Consider the following 16,596-nt stretch of genomic DNA (forward strand, 5'->3'; position numbering starts at 1 on the left):
ACAGGTTGATAAGGCCATGAAATGCAAACACAGAGGTTTATTTCTTGAGGAATATATTTGAAAAGCAGATAAGTTATGTTGAACTGTAATTATAACTGTCCAACCTTCTGTCAAACTATTAAATCTTCCCTTTCTGAAATCCGTGCTGACTATTCTTTATTATATTTTCGGTATCTGGATGTTTTTCTGTTGCTTCATTGAGTAAAAGATTCCATGATCATTCCTACCACCGACCTTTAGTTAACTGGACCACAGTTCCCTGGACTTGTTCTATTTCCTGTTTCAAAATATAAGAATCACATTAACTGTCATCCAGTCCTCTGGCACTATTCCTTTCTGTAATGATTTTTTCTATATATGTAACAATGCCTCTGCTATCTCTTCCTTTGCTTCCTTTAATAAGTGCAGATGCAATCCATCAGGATCAGGAGTTTAACCACCCTTTCTAACTTAAATGCCTTGATATCTTTATTGACCTCTTCCTCTATATCATATTCACCCTGTTAATCTCCCGGGAATATACTGAGGGAAAGTAATAATTCAATATTTCTGCCATTTCGCTGACGTTACCTGTGAGTTTATCTTGTCAATCCCTTAGTGGCCCTCAAGATATTCTGATTTTCCTTCTGTTATTTCTGGCTCTGTACAATAATTTACGATTTCTTTTTATATTCCTTGATAATTTGATTTCGTGATTCCTGTTTGCTTCCCTAATTGTTTTTGTGACTTCTTCCTAACCTCTTCCTATTCGCTTTTGTCATCCTTTTATTTAATATCTATGAATGAGAAATTCGACCAGCTTTTTGTGTCTGTTCAGGGGCTGATGTTTGGGAACTGTTTATTGTCTTTGATTAAAGTGCCAGTAACCCAAAGGGAGCAATTCAGTCCGAAACTCCACAGAAACGCTCTATTTCTCCGTCCCAGTGAACTAAGGTGCTATGATGGTGAGTATCGCTCCCTTCCAAACAATTAATTCCAACAGTTTTGAATCCCAGCACGCTGAATTCAGAAACACCAAGACTGAAACCGAATTTGATGATGTTCAGAGGGATGGTGTTTTCAAAACACAAACGAGTCTAATTTATATAAAAAAATATTTTTAAAATTCATTTATTTCCCCCATATCGTTGAATTTAACTCTGTTCCTTTGTATTATTATTTGCCCTGATCTGTACAGTGGATACGGGACACAATTGCTCGGATTCAGTGAAATTAATTGATTTTCTGAAGTTTTTCCCTCTGCTGATTCCCGTTCCTTATTTAAATTATGTAGGATTAACCTTTCTGATCTATAGAAGGGTCATAGTCCTGAACCGTTAACCCGAGCTTCCATTCTCCACAGATGGTGCCGGACCTGCTGAGCCTTTCCAGCATTTTCGGTTTGATTTTTTTCTATATTTTATCCCTTTCACTTTTGACGGTCGCCGTTGAAACTTGCAGATTTGCACTCAGTTTTTATTTGTGTTTCAGTTCGGTTTATTTGAATTAATATAAATCGTCTCCTGAGAATTCAGACAGAAATATTGCGCAATGTAGAGTGAAATATAATGGGGCAACTTTCGAATGAGGAAAACAAAAAATTTATTCGAAATCAATTGTCTAATTTTTAACTGACAAAATTAGAAAAAATACGGGAGTAGAAGTTACAGAGAGAAACTATTTCCTCACATTGCACATTGTCCTGATTCTGGAACAACGACAGATAATGTGAATTTGTTCCACTCAGTTACAGTTCTCACTTATGGCCAGTAGATGTCAGACTGCATGTGAGTGTGGCATTAATTCTATGTCTGTCATTCTCTGGTACTGTATGTGAGTGTGATATTCATTCTGTATCCGTCAGTCTCCAATACAGTCTGTGAGTGTGGGATTCATTCTGTATCTGTCAGTCTCTGGTACTGTGTGTGAGTGTGTGATTCGTTTTGTATCTCTCAATCTCTGGTGCTATCTGTGAGTGTGGGATTCATTCTGTGACTGTCAGTCTCTGGTATTCTATTTCAGTGTGGGATTCATTCTATAACTCATTCGCTGGGCAAAGTGCAAGTCTGGATTCGTTCTGTATTCTTATTTCAGGTTAGAGTATGGTACTTGAAACTGTATGTTTAATTCATTAAGTATGCAAATCTTTCGTGCTGCATTAATTTGTAAATATTGATACACTTTTGGATTTTGTTTTAATCAAACAATGTGTGCGAGTTTTGTTGAATGATTACATCTTAATCTCCGTGAAGATAATGTGTATTTCAATCTTTTACTGTGAAATTATTGGACTGGTATTTATTTTGTAGCTCAGTCTGGGCTAATAGAATAATTATTGTATCTTTCAGTCTGACACTGTATGAGATTTTTGGACTGGTATGTAATGTGTGGTTCAGTCTGTACTAATGGAATTCATACTCTACCTTTCAGTCTGATACTGTGTAATATATTTAGACAGGTTTGTTACGTGTAGTTCAGTCTGCACGAAAGGAATTAATACTGTATCTTTCATTTTGACACTGAATGTGACTTTTGGACTGGTATCTAATGTACACCTCAGTCTGCACTAATGGGATTGATACTGTATCTTCCAGTCTGAAACTGTGTGAGATTTTTGTACTGGTATGTAACGTGTAGGTCAGTCTGTACTAATTAAATCAATACTATTTCTTTCAGTATGGTACTGTACGTGATTTCTGGACAGGTATCTAATGTGAACCTCCGTCTGCAGTAAGGGAATTGATACTCTGCCTTTCAGTTTGATAAATATGATTTTTGGACAGGTGACTAATGTGTACCTCAGTCTAATGGGATTGATACTGTATCTTCCAGTATGATACTTTATGCAAATTTTGGACTGGTATATAATGTGTAGCTCAATCTGCAACAATAGGATTGAAACTGTACATTTCATTCTGACACTATGAGGTTTTTGGACATATATGTGAGTCAAATATGGGTAACATCTGAACTGGTATCTAATTTGTGTCTCAGTGTATAATATTGGCATGAATACTGCATCTTTAAACTCATAATGTGGTGTGAGTTGTGGGCTGGTATTTAATTTGAATCTCGGGGTACACTATTGTGATTCATTCTGTACCTATCAATCACTAACATGTGTCAGTTCTATCTGGTATTTAATTTGTAGCTAATTCTGATCTAATGTGAGATTAACACAATACCTTTCAATCTGATACTGGGTGTGATTTTGGACTGGGAATTATTTATCTGCCAGTCAGCGGTATTGAGTCATTGTGAAATAGAAATTCCGTCAGTCTCTCCTGCTCTGTTTGACTGTTGGATTGGGATCAGTTTGGGATTGACTATTTCTGCTGTGTGAGACTGTGGGATTGATGACCTGTCTGTGTCTCTGTGCTCTGTGAGTGATAATATACTCACAGAGTATATTAAGAAAGATTGGTAGGGTGGTAAATAGCGAGGAGGATAGCCTCAGTCTGCAGGACGATATAGATGGGTTGGTCAGATGGGCGGAACAGTGGCAAATGGAATTTAAACCGGAAAAGTGCGAGGTGATGCACTTTGGAGGGACTAACAAGGCAAGGGAATACACAATGAATGGGAGGACCCTAGGCAAGACAGAGGGTCAGAGGGATCTTGGTGTGCAAGTTCACAGATCCCTGAAGGCGGCGGAACAGGTAGATAAGGTGGTAAAGAAGGCATATGGGATACTTGCCTTTATTAGCCGAGGCATAGAATATAAGAGCAAGGAGGCTATGATGGAGCTGTATAAAACACTGGTTAGGCCACAGCTGGAGTACTGTGTGCAGTTCTGGTCGCCGCACTACAGGAAGGATGTGATCGCTTTGGAGAGGGTGCAGAGGAGATTCACCAGGATGTTACCAGGGCTGGAGCGCTTCAGCTATGAAGAGAGACTGGGAAAATTGGGTTTGTTTTCCTTGGAGCAGAGGAGGCTGACGGGGGACATGATTGAGGTGTACAAAATTATGAGGGGCACAGATAGGATGGATACTAAGGAGGTTTTTCCCTTCGTTGAGGGTTCTATAACAAGTGGACATAGATTCAAGGTAAAAGGCGGGAGGTTTACAGGGGAATTGAGAAAGAACTTTTTCACCCAGAGGGTGATTGGAGTCTGGAACTCACTGTCTGAAAGGGTTGTGGAGGCAGGAACCCTCACAACATTCAAGAAGCATTTGGATGAGCACTTGAAATGCCATAGCATACAAGGCTACGGACCAAATGCTGGAATATGGGATTAGAGTAGACAGGGCTGATGGCCGGCGCGGACACGATGGGCCGAAGGGGCTCTATCCGTGCTGTATAACTCTATGACTCTATGACTCTATACATACTGTGTGTGAGAAGGAGCTGGCTGCACTGTTCCTTGTGCCCCGGGTGGAGGAAACATCACACTAATTCTGGGTCCTTCAAGGATTTGACTGTAGGAAGAAAAATTATCTCTTGTAACTCAAGAACAGGTGAGGTAGAAAATACAAAAGTGATCAATTGAATCTCTCTGTTAATAATCATTGTAATATCCACAAATGAAAACCAGCGATACAAACAGTGTCAGTGTCTGACTCCACTGCAGTACTGCAGCACTCAGCTTCTGCACACCAGGTATGTTGGGCTGTTTTACAACAATTTAGTGACATCCAGACACAGCCCAACCCCTGCACTGTTCCATGAATGGGAAAACCCGATGGGGCGGAGACCTTTGCACATATCAGATTTCTAATCCCCTCTCCCATGGGACTAACCGTTCAACCAAAACTAAACAGCCGCTGTTAAAAATGTGTCCTTCAAACTTCTCACCTGATGCCTGCTATAGATGCTTTTTGTATAACTCCCCATATCCTTACTGTCCGGCTCTGTTTACTGTTCTATAACAAACACTAAAGGTTAATGGGCAGGTTTTAAAAAATCAGATTTAATACCTGCCACCAATCACAAACACGCTCACACTGCACATTGTCCGGTTTCAGCAATTTGTTCTGAACTGTTGCAGTTCTGCTTCCGGCCAGTAGATGTCCCCAAACCCCGGGTCATTGAAGTTTACAGATGAGAGAGGGACAGAAGATAAACTCATTCTTCACATTATATTGTACGGGTGGGATTTAGAAAAACTGGGGATGGAGACGAGCTGCAAGTACATTTTGTTAGAGCAAACACTGGTTGTGATACTGTGATAAATTCTTGTAATTTGTTCCGGAGATATAGTCAATACAGATCAAGACTGGGACAAAATAAACATACAGAACGGCCTTGTGAATGGCCATTGAATTTCAATATAGAAAGGTGTGAGGTGATGCATTTCGCCAAGGGGAATAAGGAGGCCACATACTGCATGGAAAATAAGAGTCTAAATGGGGTAGAGGTGCAATGTAAATCATCCTGAGAAATCAGAGAGAAATACTGTGCAATGTACAGTGATATATAATGGGGCAAATTCACAACTATCGAATGAGTGAAACAAAAACTTTATTATGAATCAATTGTCTTCATTTTTCACCGTCAAAAAGTGCAAAAATACGACAGTAAAAGTTACAGACAGAAACATCCCTCACATTGCACATTGTCCTGTTTCTGGAACCACGACAGAGAATGTGAATTCGTTGCCTTATTATAGTTGTCGCTTCCCGTCATTCGAGGTCAGTCTCTGGTACTGGATATGAGACTGGGGTTTATTCTGTATCTGTCAGTCTCTGTAACTGAGTGTGAGCATGGGGTATATTCTGCATCCATCAGTCGCTGGTACTGTCTGTGTGTGGGATACATTCTGTATCTGCCATTCTCTGCTACTTTATCTCAGTGTGGGATTCATTCTGCAATTCAATCTCTGTGACAATGTGCATTCTATACTCTTATTTCAGTTTCCACTATTGTATTGAAACTTTAAAGTATATACATGTCTTCATCGAGCATTTAATTTGTTTACACAGATACACTTTTTGATTTTCTTTAATCAAACAACGTGTGAGAGTTTTGGAGTCGTGTTACATCTTAATCTCTGAACTCTGTTGTGAATGATAATATACCTTTCAATCTGTTCACGTTGAAATTACTGGACTGGTGAGTAATGTGTAGTTCAGTCTGCAATAATGGGATTAATTCTGCATCTGAGTCTAACACTGTATGTGATTTTTGGACTGGTATGTAATATGTAGCTCATCCCGCACTAAAGGAATTGATACTGTATCGATCATTCTTATACTGTATGAAATTTTTGGACTGGAATGCAATGTATAGCTCAGGCTGCACGAATGGAATTGATACAGTGTCACATTGAAAGATTCAGTATGAGATTTTTGGACTGGTGAGTAACGTGTAGCTCAGTCTGTGCTAATGGAATTGATATTGTATCTTTGAGTCTGATACGGTATGAGATTCTTGGATTGCTATATAATGTGTGGCTCAGTTTTCACTAATTGAATCGATTCTGTATCTTTCAGTCTAATATTGTATGAGATTGTTGGACTGATATATAATGTTCAGCTCAGGCAGTGCGAATAGAATTTAAATTGTATCTTCCAATCTGATCATTTGTGATTTTTGGACTAGTACGTAATGTGTAGCTCAGTCTGTACCAATGGTATTGATAATGTTTATTTCAGCAAACACGAGTATTTACCACTATATCCTATATGTAGCTCAGTCTGCACCAATAGAATTTAGACTGTATCTTTCAATCTGCCACTATGAGATATTTGGACTGGTCTGTAAAGTGTAACTCAGTCTTCAGTAATGTGACTGTGACATTCATTCTATATCTGTCGTCTCCAGTACAGTCTGTGAGTGTGGAGATTCATTCTGTATCTGTCGGTCTCTGGTACTGTGTGTGAGTGTGGGATTAATTCTGTATCTGTCAGTCTCTGGTACTGAATGTGAGTGTGGGATTCATTCTGTATCTGCAGGTCTCTGGTGCTGTGTGTGAGTGTGGGATTTATTCTGTATCTGTCAGTCTCTGCTACATTATCTCAGTGTGGGATTAATTCTGTAATTCAGTCTCTGAGACAATGTGCAAGTCTGGATTCATTCTGTATTCTTATTTCAGTTTACAGTATCGTATTTGAAACTGTATCTTTAATACTTTAAATTATATGCAGTTCTTCGTCCAGTGTTTAATTTGTAAATATGGATACACTTTTCAATTTTCTTTAATCAAACAACGTGTGTGAGCTTTGGAGTGTGATTACATCTTAATCTCTGAACTCTATTGTGAATGATAATGTACCTTTCAATCTGTTCGTGGTGAAATTATTGGATTGGCATGTAATGTATAGCTCAGTCAGCAATAATGGGATTAATTCTGCATCTCAATCTAATATTGTATGAGATTTTTGGACTGGTATGTAATATGTAGCTCAGCCTGCACTAAAGGAATTGATACTGTATCTATCAGTCTGATACTGTATGAGATTTTTGGACTGGAATGTGATGTGTAGCTCATTCTGCACAAATGGAAGTGATACTGAATCTTTCAATCTGATATTCTATGAGATTTTTGGACTCGTCATCTGTGCTAATGGAATTGTTATTGTATCTTTGAGTCTGATATGGTATGAGATTCTTGGACTGCTATATAATGTGTGGCTCAGTCTGCACTCATGGAATTGATACTGTTTATTTCAGTCGAAGATTTTATGGGATTTTCAGTCTGGTATGTAATGTACAGGTCAGGCAGTGCTAATAGAATTGATACTGTATCTTCCAGTCTGATCATTTATGAGGTTTTTGGACTGGTATATAATGTGTAGCTCAGTCTGAACGAATGGTATTGATACTGTTTATTTCAGTATATTACTCTATGAGTATTTACTAATATTTCTACTATGTAGCTCAGTCTGCACTAATGGAATTCATACCGTCGCTTTCAATCTGACACTATGATATCTTTGAACTGGTATGTAAAATGTAACTCAGTCTGCAGTAGTGTGACTGTGAGATTCATTCTGTGATTGTCAGTTCCTGATACTCTATGTGAATGTGGTATTCATTCTGGATCTATCAGTCTCTGGTACTGTGTGTGAGTTTGGGATTCATTCCATGTCTCTCAGTCTCTGATTTTGTATGTGTGAGCGATTCGTTCTGTTCCTGTCAGTCTCTGGTACTATATGTGAGTGAGACATTCATTCTGTATCTATCAATTTCTGATGCTGTACGTGAGTGATTTAAATTCTGTATCTGTCAGTCTGTGCTACAGTGTGTGAGTGTGGGATTCATTTTGAATCTGTCAGTCGCTGGTACATCGTATGAGTTTGGGATTCATTCTACATATCAGTCTCTGGCACTCTATCGGAGTGAGAGATTCATTCTTTATCTGTATCTAATTTATATCTTCATTTACAGGATGGCGTTCACATCTGTATCTTTAATACTGAAATGTATGAATATTTTTTCCCAGTTTAATTGGTAGATAATGACATTTTAAAAAATGTAATAAGATAATGTGGGCATCTATTTTTGGACTTCTAATAAATCTACATTGGGAACACAATTGTGAATTTGTGCATCTTCCAATTGATATGGTGACATTTTTGAACTTGTATATAATGTGTAGCTCAGTCTGCATGAATGGAATACTGTATATTTCAGTCTGAATCTGTATCAGTTTTGTTGTCGTGGTTTCTAATGTGCAGCTCAGTCTGCACTAATGGAATTGATACTGTATCTTTCAATCTGACACTGAGATTTTTGGACTGGAACGTAATTTATAACTCAGCCTGCACTAATGTAGGTGACTGTGAGATTCACCTTGTATCTCTCAGTCTCTGGTACTGTGTGTGAGTGTGGGATTCATTTTGTATCTGTCAGTCTCGGGTGCTGTGAGTGAGTGTGGGATTCATTCTGTATCTGTCAGTCTCAGGTGCTGTGAGTGAGTGTGGGATTCATTCTGTATCTGTCAGTCTCAGGTGCTGTGAGTGAGTGTGGGATTCATTTTGTATCTGTCAGTCTCTGGTACTGTGTGTGAGTGTGGGATTCATTCTGTGTCTGTCAGTCTCTGCTGCTGTGTGTGAGTTTGCGATTCATACTTTAACTCTCAGTCTCTAGTGCTTTATTAGAATTTGGGATGAACTCGGTATCTGTCTGTCCTTGGTACTGTATGCCTGAGTGGGATTCATTCTGTTTCTGTCATCTCTGGTACCATACTTGAGTATGGGATTCACTCTGTGTCTGGCAACCTCTAGTACTGTATGCGAGTTTGGGATTCCTTCTGCATGTCTGTCTCTGTACTGTATCGGAGTGTGAGATTCATTCTGTTTCTGTCCATAATTATTCTCTCAGATTACATTATGATGTTCAATACTGTAGCTTTAATATGTTAATGCTTGAATAGCTTTTCTCATTATTTAATTGGTAAATATGGATACACTTTCGGATTTGAAGCTGGAGGCTTTAATCAGATAATTTGTGTGCTTTTTGGACTACTATTAAATCTGTAAATCTGTGAGTAATATTGTGAATGATAATTTATCTTTCAAATTGATATGGTGACATTTCTGAATTGGTAAATAACGTGTATCTCAGTCTGTGCTAATAGAATTGATACTGTATCTTTAAATCTCATAATGTGAGTATATTATAAACTGGTATCTAATTTGTTTCTCTGGTTACACTGTCACAGCATTTCTCAATCTGATATTGTACATGAGTTTCGGCCTTCATTTTGTATTTGAATGATACACTATTCGAATGGATACTGCATGTATTAAACTCACGTATGTTAGAGAGTTCTGGGCTAGTATTCAATTTGAATCTCGGGATATCTGGTATTTAATTCATGGCTAATGTTGCCCTTTTGTGAAATTGACAATCTGATAGTGTGATTTTGGGCTGGGATTTTAGAATCCACCTGTCAGCGGGACTGAGTTCGGGAGAAATGGAACAGTGTCTGCCTCACCTGCTCTGTTTGACTGTTGGATTGAAAATGTGACTCTGGAACTTGGGATCAGTGTGGGACTGACTACTTCTGCTGTGTGGGACTGTGGAACTGATGACCTGTCTGTGTCTCTGTGCTCTGAGAGTGAGAATATACCTACTGTGTGTGAGAAGAAGCTGGCTGCACTGTTCCTTTGCCTCGGGTGGAGGAAATTTCACAGTCATTCTGGCTCCTTCAAGTATTTGCCTGTGGATAGAAACGTATCTCTTGTAAATCAAGAACAGGTGAGGTAGAAAATGCAGAAGTGATCAGATTAATATCTGTTAATAATAATATTGAATATCCACAAATGAAAATCAGCGATACAAACAGTGTCAGTGTCTGACTCCACTGCAGTACTGCAGCACTCAGCTTCTGCACACCAGGTGTGTTGGGCTGTTTTACAACAGTTTAGTGGCATTCAGACAAAACCCAAACCCTGGACTGATCCATGAATGGGACTACCCGATGGGGCGGGGAGCTTTGCACATATCAGATTTCTAATCCCCTCTTCCATGGGACTAACCGTTCAACCGAAACAAAACAGCCACTGTTTAAAATGTGTCCTTCAAACTTCTCACCTGATGCCTGCAATAGATACTCTTTGTATAACTCCCCACATCCTTACTGTCCGGCTCTGTTTACTCTTCAATAACAAACACTAAAGGTTAATGGTCAGGTTTAAAAAAATCAGATTTAATACCTGCCACCAATCACAAACACGCTCACACTGCACATTGTCCGGTTTCAGCAATTTGTTCCGAACTGTTGCAGTTCTGCTTCCGGCCAGTAGATGTCCCCAAACCCCGGGACATTGAAGTTTGCAGATGAGAGAGGGACAGAAGATAAACTCATTCTTCACAATATATTGTACGGGTGGGATTTAGAAAAACTGGGAATGGAGAACATTTTTTCGATAAAACATTGGTTGTAATGCTGTATTAAATGATTGTAATTAATTTAGGGGGTGTAGTCAATACTGAGGAAGACTACGACAAAATAAGCTTGGAGAACGGCCGTGTAAATGGCCATTGAATTTCAATATAGAAAGGTGTGAGCTGGTGCATTTTGCCAGGAGAAATAAGGAGGCCACATACTGCTTGGAAAATAAGTGTCTAAATGGGGTAAAGGAGCAATGCAAATCGTGTCCTGAGAAATCAGAGAGAAATACTGTGCAATGTACAGTGAAATATAATGGGGCAAATTCACAACTATCGAATGAGTGAAACAAAAACTTTATTATAAAACAATTGTCATCATTTTTCAATAACAAAACGAGCAAAAATACGGGAGTAGAAGTTACAGACAGAACCTTTCCTCACGTTGCACATTGTCCGATTTCTGCAACCACGACATAAAATGTGAATTTGTTCCGTTCTTTTACAGTTCTCGCTTACGTCCAGCAGAAGTCAGTCTCCAGTACTGTGTGTGAGAGCGGGGTTTACTCTGCATCTGTCAATATCTGATACTGTGTGAGTGTGGGATTCATTCTGTATCTGCCAGTCTCTGGTACTGAGTGTGAGCATGGTGTTAATTCTGTATCTCTCAGTCTCTGGCACTACATATGAGTTTGGGATCATTCTGTATCTGCAAGTCTGTGGCACTGTATATGAGAGTGGGATTAATTCTGTATCTGCCAGTCTCAGGTACTGTGTAGAAGTGTGGAATTAACTCTGTATCTGTCAGTATCTGGTACTGTGTGTGAGTATGGGATTCATTCAATATCTGTTAGTCCCTGGTATTTTGTGTGAATGTGCGTTTCATTCTGTTTTCGTCAGTGTCAGGTGCTATATGTGAGGGAGACTTTCATTCTGCATCTATCAATTTCTGGTACTGTTTGTGAGTGATATAAATTTTGTCTCTGTCAGTCTGTGCTACAGTGTGTGAGTTTAGGATTCATTCTGTATCTGTCAGTCTCTGGTACCGTGGGAGTGTGTGATTCATTCTAAGTCTGTCAGTCCCTTGTAATGTGTGTGAGTGTGGGATTCATTCTGTATCTGTCAGTCCCTTGTAATGTGTGTGAGTGCAGGATTCATTCTGTATCTGTCAGTCCCTTGTAATGTGTGTGAGTGTAGGATTCATTCTGTATCTGTCAGTCACTGTTACATTGTTTGAGTGCTGTTTTCAATTTGCATGTCAGTCTCTGGCCCTCTATCTGAGTGTGAGATTCATTCTTTATCTGTATGTAATTTGTGTCTCTGTTTACAGTATGGTGTTCAAAACCCTCTCATTAATACCTCAATGTATCAATAATTTTTCCCAGTGTTTAATTGGTAGATAATGATACATTTTAAAATATAATGTTTTCGGTTATAATCAGAGAATGTGGGCACTTTTTGGACTTCTATTAAATCTGTATCGATGGGAAAAAAATTGTGAATTAGTTTATCTTCCAAAATGATATGGTGACATTTTTGAACTTGTATATGATGTGTAGCTCAGTCTGCTTGAAAGGTATACTGTATATTTCAGTCTGAATCTTTATCAGTTTTTTGTAGTGCTTTATAATATGTAGATCAGTCTGCACTAATGGAATTGATACTGTATCTTTCAATCTGACACTATGAGATTTTTGGACTGATGTGTAATGTGTAACTCAGACTGCATTAATGTGTGTGACTGTGAGATTCATTCTGTATCTGTCAGTCCCTAGCACTGTCTGTGAGTGTGGGATTCATTCTATATCTGTCAGTCCCTCGTACTGTCTGTGAGTGTGGGATTCATTCTGTATCTGTCAGTCCCTAGTACTGTCTGTGCGTGTGGGATTCATTCTGTATCTGTCAGGCTCTGGTACTGTGGGTGTGTGTGATTCATTCTATATATGTCAGTCCCTTGTACTGTGTGTGAGTGTCGGATTCATTCGGTATCTGTCAGTCACTGTTACATTGTGTGAGTGCTGGTTTCATTCTGTGTGTCACTCTCTGGCCCTCTATCTGAGTGTGAGATTCATTCCTTATCTGTATGTAATTTGTATCTCCGTTTACAGTATGGTGTTCAAAACTTTATCTTTAATACCTCAATGAATGCATATTTTTCCCAGTGTTTAATTGGTTGATAATGAAATGCTTTAGAATATAGTCAGAGAATGTGGGCACTTTTTGGACTACTATTAAATCTGTATCGATGGGAACACAATTGTGAATTAGTTTATCTTCCAAACTGATATGGTGACATTTTTGAACTTGTATATGATGTGTAGCTCAGTCTGCATGAATGGAATACTGTATATTTCAGTCTGAATCTGCATCAGTTTTTGTAGTGGTATATAATGTGTAGATCAGTCTGCACTAATGGAATTGATACTGTATCTTTCAATCTGATACTTCTTGGAATGGTAAATAATGTTACTCAGCCTGCACTAATGTGTGATTCATTTTGTATCTCTCAGTATCTGGAACAGTTTGTCAGTGTGGGATTCATTCTGTATCTTGTCAGTAGTGTGTGTGAGTTTGCGATTTAATCTATATATGCAGTCTCTGATACTGTGAGTGTGGGATTTATTCTGTGTCTTTCAGTCTCCAGTCTTGTATGTGGGTGTTGAATTCTTTCTGTATATGCAGCCTCTCAGACTGCATGTTGGTGTGGGATGCATTCTCTATCTGTCAGTCTCTGGTACTGTGTGTGAGTATGTGATTCATTCTGTATCTCTCAGGCTCTGGTACTGTGTGAATGTGGGAGTCATTATCTTTCTGTCAGTCTCTAGTACTTTATGAGAGTGAGTAATTAACTAGATATCTATCAGCCCTTGGTACTGTATGCCAGTGTGGGATTCATTCGATATCTGTCATCTCTGGTACCATATGTGAGTGTAGGATTCGCTCTGTGTCTGTCAGTCTCTATTATTGTATGTGAGTTTGGGATTCCTTCTGCATCTGTCAGTCTCTGGTACTATATCTGAGTGTGAGATTCATTCTGTATCTGTATGTAATTATTCTCTCAGATTGCATTATGGCATAAAAATGTTAGCTTTAATATCTTCATGTTTCGATCATATTTCTCATTATTTAATTGGTAAATGTGGATACACTTTAGGATTTGACACTGTAGCTTTTAATCAGATAATTTGTGTGCTTTTTGAACTACTATTAAATCTGTATCTCTGTGAGTACTATTGTGAAAGATAATGTATCTTTCAAATTGATATGGTGACACTTTTCAAATGGCGTATAATGTATAGCTCAGTCTGTACTAATAGAATTGATACTGTATCTTTACATCTCACAATATGAGTCCATTATAAACTGATACCTAATTTGTTTCTCAGATTACACTCTCACAGCATTTTTAATCTGATACTGTACATGAGTTTTGGACTCGTATGCAATTTGTATCACATGATACATGCAATATCCATTCGCATAGTGAATCAACTCACATGTGTGTGAGAGTTCTGGGCGAGTAATCAATTGGAATCTCAGGGTACATTATTGGGATTCATTCTGCACCTTTAAATCGGGTACCATGTGTGATTTCGATCTGGTATTTAATTCGTAGCTAATGTTGCCCGATTGTGAGATTGATACAGTGCCTTTCCATCTGATAGTGTGATCTTGGACTGGGATTTTTGTATCTGCCTGTCAGCGGGACTCAGCTCGGGGGAAATGGAACAGTGTCTGCCTCACCTGCTCTGTTTGACTGTTGGATTGAAAATGTGTCTCTGGATCTTGGGATCAGTGTGGGAATGACGACTTCTGCTGTCTGAGACTGTGGAACTGATGACCTGTCTGTGTCTCTGTGCGCTGTGTGTGATAATGTACTTACTGTGTGGGAGAAGGAGCTGGCTGCACTGTTCCTTGTGCCTCAAGTGGAGGAAACATAACACTGATTCTGGGTCCATCAAGGATTTGCCTGCAGGAAGAAATTTATCTCTTGTAACTCAAGAAACAGTGAGGGAGAAAATACAAAAGTGTTCGAATTAATATCCATTTCAATGATTATTTTGAATATCCACAAATGAGAACCAGTGATACAAACAGTGTCAGTGTCTGACTCCACTGCAGTACTGCAGCACTCAGCTTCTGCACACCAGGTGTGTTGGGCAATTTTACAACGATTTAGTGACATCCAGACACAACCCAACCCCTGCACTGATCCATGAATGGGACGACCCGATGGGGCGGGGACCTTTGCACACGTCAGGTTTCTAATCCCCTCTCCCATGGGACTAACCGTTCAACTGAAATCAAACAGCCGTTGTTTAAAATGTGCCCTTCACACTTCTCACCTGGTGCCTGCAAGAGATGCTCTTTGTCTCACTCCCCACATCCTTACTGTCCGGCTCTGTTTCCACTCTTCACTGTCCAATAACAACAAACAGGGTGAGACTGGAACTAAACCAGGAACATTCACTACTGGTTTGGGGAGAGAAAGCAGCAATGATTTTAAATAGCAGGTTCTTCCCATTCTGTCTCCCTTCCCCTGGACACACCCTGTACACACACAGCCCGAGAATGACCTCTCCCTTCCCCCGCTCACTCCATGTTCCGGGACCAGTTCCTGATCCACTCCGCCTCTTACAAACAGCCCCCGGACTCCCCCTGCCCTTCCCCCGGACTCAATGCCGATCTCTGAGCCCATCTGCGGACACGGTCCCGAAGCGATGAGCTGCTGTAACGAGGCTGCTCTTTGCTCCCTTCCCCCGGGGGCCGTGATCTCTCCATTCCCGGCTGTTTTAAACCATCTTCTTCCGCTCACTGAGTGAATGGCGCCCACAGGCCGAGCTGGGGGAGGGGAGAGCGCATGCGCTCTTCCGCTCACCAACAACCAGCGCTGGGGGCGGGGCTGAGTCGCGCATGCGCAGAAATCTGGTTTAATTCTCAATACAAAAATCGATGGAAACTTTCCCCAATTGGAATTTTTCAGAGTCTGAGCAAAGGAAGTGGGTCTGGGGGAAAGGTCAGAGGGCATGGGGTCCACAGGCAGTGCAGGAACAGGCACCAGAATGGGAAACAGATGGGATTCCACCAGTGCCTAACGCTGGAATCCAGACTGACTTTACAATCTCTTACTATTAAACTAGATGTTTCCATCCCTGCTGTTTCTCTCGGTATCTTTTGATGGAAAAGAGTCTTTCAGAGATAAAGTGGGCGGCTGTGAAATGAGCCAATTGGTTCTGTTCATTCTTGGTCCCTTTACTGATAAAGAAACTTGTGACTCCGTAACTGGAGGCCGGATTCCTCGAACCAATCCTGGAGAAACATGGGAGGAAAGTGGGAGTCGGTGTATTTGCTGGGACCGTGTAGGATTAATATTTGACGGCTACAGTCCCAGTTTATTTCAATCGGAGTGAAACTCTCGGTCACTGAGAGAAATACAGAAGGGCCCTGAGCTGCAAAATTGCAGAGGGTACAACATGCAAGAGAGGGTTAAATGCGTGACACTGTCCCTGAGAGTGGGATTAATAATGTGTCTGTCTCTGAAATAATATCAGTGAGAGATGAGACTGCATCTTCCGTCACTCCAGCTTGGAATGGCAATTGGAATGGAGAATTTTCCAATTTGTTACTGGGTGAAAACGGGACATTGCAGGTCAGTTTCTCTCTCTCTAATGTACAACATATGAAGGTGGAATACTGCTGCTGAGCGTGATACAGAGAGACTGATGGGAAGCGTGTGGCTGATACTCTGCCTGTCTGTATCTCTCTAGCGCTTTACACGAAGGTGGGATACTGTTTGCTGAGTGTGAAACGGACACACTGAGAGGAAGTGTGAGAATG

General features: G+C 40.0%; 1 long non-coding RNA gene across 1 annotated transcript; it reads right to left on the reverse strand.

Moving 5' to 3' along the window:
- Nucleotides 1-100: 100 nt before the first annotated feature.
- Nucleotides 101-15,599, reverse strand: LOC137312681 (uncharacterized). Its single transcript, XR_010960783.1, has 5 exons — nucleotides 15,105-15,599; nucleotides 14,642-14,728; nucleotides 10,002-10,087; nucleotides 4,314-4,400; nucleotides 101-277 (listed from the first exon to the last, which is right to left on the reverse strand). It is a non-coding gene; the product is annotated as an uncharacterized lncRNA (long non-coding RNA).
- Between the last annotated feature and the right edge of the window lie 997 nt (nucleotides 15,600-16,596).

The sequence above is a fragment of the Heptranchias perlo genome, unplaced genomic scaffold, assembly GCF_035084215.1.
Source record: "Heptranchias perlo isolate sHepPer1 unplaced genomic scaffold, sHepPer1.hap1 HAP1_SCAFFOLD_43, whole genome shotgun sequence".
NCBI lineage: Eukaryota > Metazoa > Chordata > Chondrichthyes > Hexanchiformes > Hexanchidae > Heptranchias > Heptranchias perlo.